This window comes from Artemia sp. Qi Xiang Cuo, chromosome 7 (assembly GCF_049724085.1).
Source record: "Artemia sp. Qi Xiang Cuo chromosome 7, ASM4972408v1, whole genome shotgun sequence".
Taxonomy (NCBI): domain Eukaryota; kingdom Metazoa; phylum Arthropoda; class Branchiopoda; order Anostraca; family Artemiidae; genus Artemia; species Artemia sp. Qi Xiang Cuo.
In genome coordinates, this window is record NC_142800.1 from 1,073,171 (window position 1) to 1,085,308 (window position 12,138).

At 36.8% G+C, this 12,138-nt stretch overlaps 1 protein-coding gene across 2 annotated transcripts in view; it reads right to left on the reverse strand.

Moving 5' to 3' along the window:
• LOC148949840 (short-chain dehydrogenase/reductase family 9C member 7-like) overlaps window positions 1-2,853 on the reverse strand; it is a 162,191-nt gene extending 159,338 nt beyond the window's left edge. The window contains exon 1 of one of the 2 annotated variants that reach the window (XM_089091325.1): window positions 2,732-2,853. The gene's annotated coding sequence lies outside the window, so the exon portion shown is untranslated. Of the gene's footprint in view, window positions 1-2,591 lie in introns of both variants that reach the window. The other variant, XM_089091324.1, reaches the window with a different exon arrangement.
• Between the last annotated feature and the right edge of the window lie 9,285 nt (window positions 2,854-12,138).

The window sequence follows — 12,138 nt, forward strand, 5'->3', positions numbered from 1 at the left end:
TAGTTCACAGCCTTTTCTGAGCAAATACCATAATAACAAATTTCTTACTCCTGGAAAATCTATATTTGTTGAATTTTTCGGTGGCTTTCTAGTAACTGTGACTCAGAGATTCCAGTATATATCTAAAGATTTGCTGATTTTGCTGCTTTGTGCTGTATTCTTTTTTGGGTATTTATGCACCAAAATTCCTCCTGAGTAGGAAATATTATAATAAAAAAGAGTGGCCACATAATGTTTCCCCATTCAACACCCTTTCAAAAAACGATGCTTGCTTTAATGACGAAAGCCTAGCCACATTATGGGGACACGGGGAGGAGTGGCACGGAATTACCATGGCAGTAAACATTTTAATTGGAAAGAATGGTGAAGTAGGCCTTCACCTCCATTGCTATTATATTGTTTCCTTCACAGGGGGAATCGACACGCATGATTATCATACAAATTTTGATGATTCATTTTTTTCTAATTTGCCTTTATTTGACATTATGAAACAAATTGTTGATGAGAATTGAGCACAAAAATTAATACAAATTGGAGGATCAGCAAAGCTTTCGATATAGCCTAAGGTCATGTCTATTCAGATAAAAGGAAGACTCGGCACACTTGCAAGGGTGGTGATTAGTAGCCTATATTTGGAATGAGCGTTAAAAGGGGCACCGAGTGGTATGCACATGTTTTATCTAGCAACATAATCGAGAAAGGCACAAATTTACCGAATTCTCATGAATGCAATGAAAGTGTCTTAAGTGTCTTAAAGCCACCAAACTCAAGTTCTGTCGAGAAGTGAAGCTTGGTTAATGCTAATGAAATAAAACAAAATAGGATGCAAATATAATACTTTATCAACAAAATGATGAAAACCACAACAAAGAATTAGGGACGGGGGCCGCCCAGAAACCATTATATTAAATACGTAACGTAACTTAACCAAAATACCAACTAAATATTGAATTAAAATATAGGTACAATGTAGTTTCCCACCAAGCAGAAAAAATTTACAAGAAAACACTTAGATAGAAAAATAATATGTTAATATTATTTACAGGGTCCTTCACATTTTAATCCGCGTTTTCCCCAGTTTTGTATGTAAGCTAAGGTTATACCTGGTCCATTAGGAAGAGAAAGGGTTAACGCGCAATTGTTTCAGTATGGATCAAGGGCGGATCCAGGACTTTTTTTATGGGGGGGGGGCAAAATAGGTTGATCCGATAAACTTGCGTCATGAGCAAGTTAAATAACGGAAACTTCCGTTAATTAAGTAAATTACACTACTTTAGACTACGTTAGGGGGGCGCCCCCTCCCCCTGGATCCGCCACTGGTATGGAATATCATATTGGGACAGTTTTAATAGCAAATTCAAGTGTACCGCTTCTTGATTATTGTAATGTTTCCTTCTCAGGAGAAGTCCACGCAGGATTACCTTACCCTATTTTCACACCTTTTCGAGTTCGGCGTCCAGTAAAAATATGTTTGGGTACTTGCCTAGCGAACAATACTTTACCCACCCCCCACCCCCACCCCGAAGGTGCAAATATATAGCCCAAATGAATTATTTTCGGTACTGTTCTATTAGTTACAAGACACATTGATTTCATATAGCGAAGATGATAAATGAAACTAGTCAAACAGGTTGTTTCAATGGAGAATTCATGCCCAGCGTTGCAAACAGTGGTTTATCTTTCCGTTTACAATATTTACTTTATTTTGTTGGGGTTTAGGGGGGGGGAGGTACGTAGGCTAGATTAGCTTACGTATTTAATATATGCTAGGCTTCACCCCCCCCCCCCCCCTCCCAATATGCAAATATATAGCCGAAATTTGTTTCTAAACTATTATATTTTCATCATATTTTGTTTTATTTCATTAGCATTAACAAAACTCCACTTTTCGCGTCAGGGCGTCCTGAGGCTCATCTTATTGGGGGGGGGGGGGTGATCTTCGTAAATTTTACCGAATCGCTACGTGATTTATGCCGAATTTTCTGCAGAAATCAAGAATTTTGATAAATCTCAGCTTATTTTGCAAAATTTCTAAACTATTTTTCTATATTTCTAAAAAATAATATTTCTAGACTATATTTCTAAACTTATAAAATACATAAACTATAAACTTTATAAACTATATTTCTAAATTTATTTAAAAAGTTGGAGGGGGGAGGCGCCACTCTCCCCCCCCCCGTGGGACACCCCTGTCTAGCGTGTCTTGCAGCTAATAGAACAGTACCATATTTTCTATCTATTCCCCAATGCGTCTGCTGTTTTAACCAGTGTATCTGTAAATTGAATAAACTGTGGCGAAAGAAAAACTGGAACAACAAGTTATGGATGGCAGAATACATTAAAATAAAAAATTTCGGCTATATATTTACAAATTGGGGGTTGGGGATAAAGCGAGGCTACGTGCAAAATGTGTTAACTATGATTATTCTGCATATTATAAAGTAAGAATTGTTTTCTCGACATGTTTTCTTCTCTCTACTTAGATTTCTAGGCAGATACCTGTATTTGTTCGTACGTGCCTGCGTGTTCTTTCCCGAAACGGAATTCGGCCATTCCCCTGCTAAACCATGAGACTTAGTAGGCCTACTTACAGCACTGTTTCCTCAACACTTTATCCTGATCGGGACTTTTGCAATCTCTCACTTAATGGGCTCTTTGTTAGAGCTAAACTTTTAGCTATTATTAATTTATCAGCACTAAATGGCCATCCAGGTTTAAAAACTAAACCTACATAATATAACAACGTTCGGATCGAAATGAATCACTTATAAGCCACTTGGGAAACAAAACGACAAATGTGTATACAAGTCTGACCAGATTGCTTTACACATCGTTGCTGCACCTTAACGAAAGGTTAACCATTGCTGGCCCGAGAATTATGTTACAGCAATTAGCGGTTGAAGATAAACAGTCAAATGTTCGGTATGATAGAATTTGAATATAGGTCATTTGCTGACCAATTGGCTGTAATAATGTTTTAAGAGTAGTTGAAATAATAAATTGAGGTGTAATTGGTTTATTGCATGAGAAAATTATAATAATGAGGTTTTTTCTTTTTCTGAAATTTAGTGGAAAAAAGAGAAGGCCATAGGGACTTGATCCATAGTTTGCTTTCAAGAAAGTGTTGCTTGATTATGACAGAAAGGGGTTGTCGCAAAATGCAAAGAAAACCCGAAGTTCATTTTCAAGCGCATATTTACTAAGCTTCAGTGGCGTAATTTCTTCGAAATACTGGGGAGAGGGACAAAGTTGTAACCAATTTTCCCAAATCAAGTGAAAATAGAAGTTCCCCCCCCCCCTGACCCATAGCAAATTACGCCCCGATAAGCTTATCAACAACAGTACGCATACAATTTTAAGGCATGATAGGGGATAAGTACCCCCCTCCCCTCTTTTTTTGACCATTTGGTTTAAATACTTAAGAAAATCAGGTGCCTGTAGTGTAAGTGAAACACGAAGAGAAGTAAGGAATTGTACACATTTTCGATTTTAAAATGACAGCCAAAGGGTGCTTGGAAAAAGTATTTATAAGCATAGCGACATTTATAAGCAGGAAAATCAACTTTGAAAGAATTAAGAAAAATTATTCTTTTCACTTTTGCCAAATTTAAACCATGCACTTCAAAATGTCTGTTATGGTGTTGGTCCTTCACCTAGTTCTGGACTGGATACCTGTGATAGATCTTCAATTTAAATACCGACAGATGGCCTAAGCGGAATAGTCACCTCATGAAAACAGGTACACGACAGAATATTTATTATTTTGGTAAAGTTTAAGCTTATTGTTTTGAACTTAGCCTCAACTTTTGGCTCATGTGGAAGCAGGCACGCCGATTAGGGGGGTAGTAATTGCCCCCACCCCCTTCGGCTTTGAAAAATAACTTCTCATTTCCATTTCATAGCTATTTTCTATTTTAGGTATGTGCTATATTAAAGCAGCGATACTGGCTAACTGGTCGTTTTTATTTTTCACCCCTGTGCTTCGTTTTTTTAGTGGGTATTTGATAGCCTTGTCCTCCTAAGACTCCTAAAAATGGTGTCAGGTCAAAACACGAAGAACATAATTGGAACCGCCTTGTCCGAAAACCCATCAAAGGAAACTTACCGTCCCTTGGCTTGAATAACAAAGAAAGTGGCTACAGCCACGATATTCTGCATCGACAGTATCTTTTTTTTCCTGTTTCTCCTTCTCCACAGCTAGATGGGTACTGGAACATCATAAAGAGCTATTTAATGGAACATTTAAAAGGAAATTGCAACATATACTGACTTTTGTAATTAACAAAAAATAGTTTTTAGAAATAACTGTAATCCATTAAAAATCTATTAACAGAATTAAGATCTATGGTAACCACTTGTTTTAGGAATATTCGCTCAAAGTAATCCGGTTTTTTCTTCATTAAAAAATTGAAAAAATCCTTGCCTCCCCCCTACATCTTCGGAAATAGGCGCCACTGTGTGGAAGCACCAACTACTATCGTTTCCCAAGTGCTCCCTCCATTCGCGTGGGAACTCACCAACAGGGCAAGAGAGGCAAATTCGGGAAAACGATTCTTATATCCTCTTGGGCAGGTGACTGACTGATCCATAGTTTGCTTGTAAGGAGATGTTGCTTGATTGCGACATGAAAGAGGTAGTCACATAATAAGGAAAGAAGTTCATTTCCACGTGCGTGTTTACTAAGTTTATTTGCAAACTAAGCTCACAATTTCAGATGACATAATAAGTTATGACCCCCCTTTTCCTGGCCATTTGGTTCAAATGCTTAAGAAAATCACGAGCCTATAGTATAAGTGAAACACAAAGGGATGTAAAGAATTGTATATATTTTTGATTTTAAAGTGACAGCCAAAGAGTGCTTGGAACAACCGTGAAAGCAAGTAAAATTTATAGACAACAACTATATAAAACTGTAAAAAAAAAATTATCCATCTCGGTTTTGCCAAATTTAAACTAGGTACTTCATAATGCCCTATATGGTGCTAGTCCTTCACCACGGTAAAGGTAAGATAAAGTAGCGAAAAGTCCTATACTCTCCATTGAAATTTTTTGACACAGATCTAAATCCACACAAGCTTCGTGACCTCGCCTTTGCGCATGCGCAATGACAAATATTTCCGATGAAAAACCAAAAAGCAACTGATACTATGGCTCTGAAGTATAAACTTCTGCTGACATATTCCTCTGACGGTTGGTCAACTTGCCTAATTACGCGCTATGAAATGTGTCATGTTTGGAGAAATAGTTCGCCACTCTATATTACTTATACTGTGTCCTTCGCCCAGTTCTAGACTGGATATCTGTGATAAATCTTCAGTTTAAATACCGACAGATGGCTTAAGCGGAATAGTCACCTCAGGAGAACCTTTTAAAGCGGAGGCACACAACCAAATCTTCAGTATTATGGATCAAGTTTAAGCTTATTGTTTTGAACTTAGCCTAAACTCTCGGCACATCTAGAAGCATCAATTACAGCTGTTTCCTCAGTGCTCTCTCTGTTCACGTGGGGTTAGGTGGGAACAAACCAAAATGGCAAGAGATGCAAATTTGAGAAAACGGTTTTTTGGCCTTTTTTTGAAAATCACCGAAATTTTCTCAGGCTCGTAGCCTTTAATGGGTAAAATGAAACTTAATGACTTTTATGTTCTCTTGTGCAGGTGACTAATCCTGAACTAAACGTATAAAATTAAGTCACTTTTCGAAAAACTCTTTCTTCAACGTTGAATCGAACTTGTGCAGGGAGCCAAAGAGAAGGAACGAAAGCAAAATTTACATGCCCTCTCAGTAGTATAGCTTCTTGTATACTCTAAAATGGAAGAATTTTAACCTTTAACACTATTAACAAATTAGACCATGTTTTGATTCAATAGCATTGGAAAATTATATACGTATTACTACTGGCTAGTCATAGCACTGCCTGATAATTAACACAATACCCCAAACGTCAATACTCTGTAGTATCACATCGGTAGATCGATAGTACTTACTTACTTTTACCTGGGTCAGGACAACGGCTGCAAGCCTTCCCTGCCATCCAATAGTTCGTCAACAATTGAGCTCCATCTTTGGCGGTCTAGGATCCGTTCCTGCGTGATTTCAAGCCAGTTCTTGTCCCACCGTCGGCCAAAGCGGCGAAATCCCCCTTTGGGTTCGAGGTCAGCTTTGACCCAGGCAACCCACGTTTTGCATTGTTCCCTTTGGCGTTTCATCCAACATGGGAGAGGCTGGCAGTGAAGGGCTTTTTTGGTCATCACTTAAGGTTGTCAGCGTTCGATGTGCCCGCACCAGCGGAGACAGTATTTCTTAATAACTGACCCGATGCCAAGGCTCAGGGAGCATGATCGACGGAGATCTGCATTGCCCATTCTGTCGGTTAGTCGGAAGCCGAGCATCCTCCGAAGGCAAGAATGGTCAAAGACTTCCAGATGATGTACCTCCGATACTTTAAGCGTCCAAGACTCGCATCCATATAGGAGAACCAGTCCGATGAGTGCCTCGTAGATACGGATCTTTTTTGCAGCTGGATTTGACGCTTCTGTCATAGATAAGAGTTGAGCTACTTCCTTTGCCCTCCATCACAGATCCTTGGTACTTGAATTCTTCCACCACCTCAATTTTGCTAGTCTTCAAGCCTATCGATACGCAAATTATACAATTGTTCCAAATCTAGATATGTCTCCAGTTTTTCTCCGGGCTCTTCCAATGAAAATATTTTTTCGTAATCTTTGGAACATACCCTTGAAAACGCACAAAATGGTAGCAGAAAATAAGTGAAACAGCTACAGGGAAGCGAAACACGGATTTGACAATCTAGTTTCTATCACTGTCCCATGAGCAGGCGTGTCATTCACTGTAAAACCAATTCTACTTATACATCGAAATGGTTGTACTCGAGTCTGGAATGTGATTGTGTATTATATGTTATCATTTACTATAAGCGTGCTTAATTTTAACTTTGTGTTGTTTCTGAAATGAATGTATGCATAGCTTCAACTATTTGAACGTTGATGTGTGAGTACCACAAAATAACAACTTAGTTGGAATTTCGAAAAAAGCGTGATAGGTTACGTGGAAATAATACCATTTTTCCTTCCAAGGAGGCAATGGGGATCGAGAATAACATTGAAACAATATTCATCTCCAGAGTAAAAGTAGAAATCCAAACTTCCTGGACTCACTCCCCTATCAACAAATTTCCTGCAACCATCTATGAAATCTTTTTAAGTATATTCTGTTGTTATCCTTAAAAGAATTCTCTCTCTCTTTTATTAAAGCAACATATGCCAAATTAAAATCTTACCTTTTTATGTTTGTAACATTTAAAAATAAAAAAAAATCCCAGTTAAATAGAACCTTGAATTGCTGAGGTTTCCAGGAATTTGTACCATCACATTTTAAACATTCAGTTTATTTTCATTAGCTCTTTCTAGTCATGTTGATTAGCATAGATAACTTTTTTTGTTCCTACATGCTTTGAAAAATTAAAGCACACTGTTCAAAATATATAGTTTTCAATAAAATACTTATGACGCAGTAGCCTTTAGAGCCTTTAGGGATAGGGGAGGGAGTAGTAGACAAACTTTTATTAATAGTATTTTTTTTCGTTTTAAGTTTGATTTGAGAACTCAATTTAATTTTTGTTTGTTTTAGGATTTAATTATTCATCTATATCAGTATCTGTTATTATTATATTTGGTTTAACTGTTCATTTTTATTCCTGTTGGTTTTGGGCTTCATTTATTTTTTGATAGCAAATTTTGTTCGTTTAAGTTCGAATTATTCTATGTCTTTATTTGTGATGGTCTTAAGGTTAATATGGCACTTCGCCTTTCTGTGATAAACTTCGGTAAAGGTTACGGACACGGACGGTATAAACTTCGGACACAGTAAAGATTATAGGAGAACATGATATCAAATGGGAAGGTAAAATTCTCCTAGGTTATGAAGACAGTTTGAGTGTCCTTGGTAAAAATGATAACGCAATGAATGAATTTTTCAGAGTTTCTGAGACTTCAGGGTGCAAGAATAGGTTTGAAAATTTAATGATAAGAAGACTAGGTTGCTTAGACTAGCAATAAATGAGGGTGAAGAGGTTGTGTTATTTAATGGGAAAATGGGAGGTTGTGTTATGTAATGAAAAAATGGGAGGTTGTGTTATGTAATTGGAAAATAGATAGCGCTATTTACCTGGGTAGTATTATTAGTAAAGACGGCGGATGCAGCGAACATGTTAAAAGTAGTGTAGCCAGGACAAAGCGTGTTTTTTCACAGTTGAAAAAGTTTTGATGAACATGTAGATAACTCTTGCGAAATAAGATCAGAATCCTAGAAACTAAAGTAATGACAGTGGTCAAACATGCTTCTGAAACTTGGGCTCTTCGAAAGGCTAGGAAATTATGTTAAATTTTTTCCAGATAAATATTTGGGTACAGTATTAGGTACTTAATTGAGTGACTGAATATCATATATAAAGTTTTAGGAAAAAGATGTCCGATCCCACTTTATATGACCATAATGAAAGAAAGATCAGGATGTCTAGGCAACATTTTACGGACATATTGTCATCCGTATTAAATGACATATTGTCATCCGTATCTGTCATTACACATAATAATTGGCTATCCACATAGGGCCAACGGAGAAGCGGGTTGTGTCCAAATGGGGCTGGATAAAAAGTGAAGCTTTGGATAGCTTTCCGTCACCAATACAGGTATTACTTGGAATATCAAGTTCATATAAGAATATCTTCACAAAAGATGTGACAAAAAAACCTAAGTCTGTTCGACTGAAGATGAACTAGGCTCCACCTAGACTGTATCCATAGTTTTCATTTAGAAGGGGTGGATCAACTGCGGGGAAACTCTTTTTGGGTATTTTCTAGCCACAACGACATTTTATCTTTCACATTGGAGGCGATCAACCCAAAGCCCTGTGGGCACGACCTTGAATTCTACCACTGAAATTAAAATCCAAATATGTGTGTCTATTCTAAACAGTTGACATAAAGAAAAATATGAGACCCCAGTGCCGTTAAAATATTACTCTATAACTTTTTCATCCAAGACTCAGTGATTACTTCCCAAATCCTACAGCATAGTTGATTCAAAACTAGGCTTCTCAATTTATTACTTTTGAAAAAATTGAGGATATACCGAAACCAACAAATGATGTCAAACAAAGCGTTTTCGACGCTAAAAAGGTAATTAAAATATCATAACGTTTAATACCCTTAATTCTTGTACAATATCTTTAAGCATAATAAAAAACAGTTTAACAATTAATAATTCACACTTCATTACATGAGCTTGAATTATAAACAAACAGAAATAAGCAGAAAGCACAACCTCCGGCTAGTGGCGTAGCCATTCATTACTCCATAAAAGATGGTGCTAGACCTTGTGTAACCCGGATCAAAACAAATTCCTTGTACAAAACATGCTTGGAGAAAACACACTTTGAACTACATGGAAAATGACGGCAAACATAGTTCTTGTATCGGTTTCAAGATTTATTCAAGACTCTAGAAACTTAGTCTTTTAAAAGAATCTTATAAAATTCAATCTTCGAAAATTCAAGAGAGGTTAAAAACTTCTTGGTTAGGAAACAGTCCCAATCTAAGATAGATACCATAGATGAGAAATGCCAGTACAATTCTAATGATTTATTTTTATTGCAATTAAATTGATTCAGTGACAGCAGGCATATACATATTAATTTATTTTCGGGGGAAAGTAAATATAAAAACCTAATTTTATTTGATAATGAGAATAAGAAATGCCGAGAAAATTTAGGAGTTCGGGATGGGTGCGGACCCCGTAGTCCTCGCCTCCTACGTAAGTCTCTGAATGGAAGGATAATTTTTAATATTTACAGGATTCAGGGATAAAACGATCGGTCTCGAGAATCGATAGAGAAGATAGATTAAATTCGAATTAAAAACGTTAAATTAAATTAACGTTAAATTAAATTTGAGCAGTGTCAAATTAAGATAAATATCACATGAAAATAGAGCGTTTATCTCATTTTTAAAGGCTTGCTACACTACTTGGGGCCTAAGAATGCTAACACTTCTTTTCAAACGGTTCGCAGTATCAAACTGTAAGTAAGGAGCGACTCGGGATAATAATAACTAAAACTCTGCGAAAAAGAGTCTTGATAACAACTAATATAAAATGAATTGGCTTTTAATGTTGATTTCAAAAATATAGAATTCATTAAGTTTGAAATAACCAGTGAGAAAAGTGAGAAAATATGCCTGATTTTCAGAAAAAGGGGGAAATACTCCTAAAAATGCCAGTGATATTAATAAAAATCACATAATCAAATTCAGCATATCAGAGAACCTGCAAGAAGGGGTTTCGAGCTTCTATCAACAAAAATGTAGAATTTTATCCATTATCCGAGAATAAAGATGCGTGTTTATTTGTTTTTTGTTTTCCCCAGGGGTGATCGTATCAAATCAATGGTCCTAGAAAATTAGAAGAGGGCTCATTTGTAGGGAATTAAAAATTTCTAGTGCCCTTCTTAAATAGTCAAGGGATTTGTGCCATAGGAAAGCGACGTTTTTTTGCCCTTTTGTGGCACCAAACTAAGATTATGGACCAAAGTGGGACAAATTGCTATCGATTGAAAATTATGAGATAGGAAATCGGACTAAAAGTATCAAAACTATATCGAGCCCCCCCCCTCCCGTTTCCAATTAAGTAATGGCGCATGGTGAGGCTTTGCTCCTAAAAAGTTACGCAGTCCATATAAGATTGGTTGAACACAATATATAAGAATGGTTAATATAGAAATTTATTTGAATGCTTCACTTAACTAAGTCGGTTCACTTGATATTTCATAAAACTATGTTCAGTGATGTATAATTGTGCATCAGCTATTATGATGTAGGGGTGGTGAGTCATTGTATATTCGGGGGTAGGTGAGGGGTATGCTAGATGCTTCAAAGAATACATTTTTATGCCCAAATTGTCTAACTCTCCAAGAGTCTTCAGATAAATATAGAAAGGGATTGGGCGCTAGGGGGAGATAGGATGTAATCTCTAATCTCCCGGGTTAAGCCTGAATGAAGGTACTGGGAGGCGATAGCCTTCTTCTTATTGCATTATTTATTTTTCTTATATTGCACAATTGGGGGTAACGAACTGTAATTAAAGAGCAGCTTGTGCTAATAGTAACCAAAACTCTAAAAAAGGAGTTTTGGTGAAACAATATATACACCGGCATTGAATTCAACACATAAAAGAACTATCGTCATAGGCGAGTAGTGGGCGCGCTAGATTTGGAATCCTTTGTCCAAAGACCGAGGATTCGATACCTGGTGTGGCCAGTTATTTAGTTTGGGACGGGGGTTAGTGGTGTTACTCTGTAAGCTCAGGAAGAGTCGACCCAGCTCTAAACGGGTACCTGCAGAAATCTGGGGAAGGTAAGTAGGAAGGGTGTGCGAAAGCTCAGTATGACTGCCCCCATTGCACTTCCTGGCTGAAGGGCCATCAAACGGAGATCAGCACCGCCGCTTTGGACTAAGAGTCTAGTGCTGCATCCTTTACCTTCTTCTTTTTTTTTCTTTTTTTTTTATAAAAGAATTATATTGTAGAGGTTTGAAGCCCTTATCAACAAAAATGTGAAATTTTAAATAAGACCACGGTTGCATATTTATTTATTTGTTTCCCCCAGAAGTGATCATATTAAACCAATGGTTCTAGAATACCGAAGATGGCTCATTAGTCTGCCCCCTCTTCAACTTCGCACTCTTTACGCTTAAGACGGACTTTTGGTACCCATTCTTTAAGAACGACTCGCACACAAGGGTCGTTAGAATGGAATAAGAAGTAGTCAAGATACTTTGTGTCAATACCAGAAAAGATAGCAAAGTGACAACACAAGTGTATAAATAAAATGGAAGAATTAAACAAAATTAAAACAAAATTACAGAATAGACTTCATTAAAAAGTATTAAGAAGACTTTACAAAATTTTGTGAACACTTGTGGATGCATGTTTTTGTTCTTGCATTTCTAGGTTTTGTGTTAAGCTTGTTTGATGCTAAGACAAAACAGAAAAAAGGATAAAAAAAAGTTGATAAAAAAATGTATTTAAAACACTTGAAATTTTATATACACTTGTGTTAGTTGTG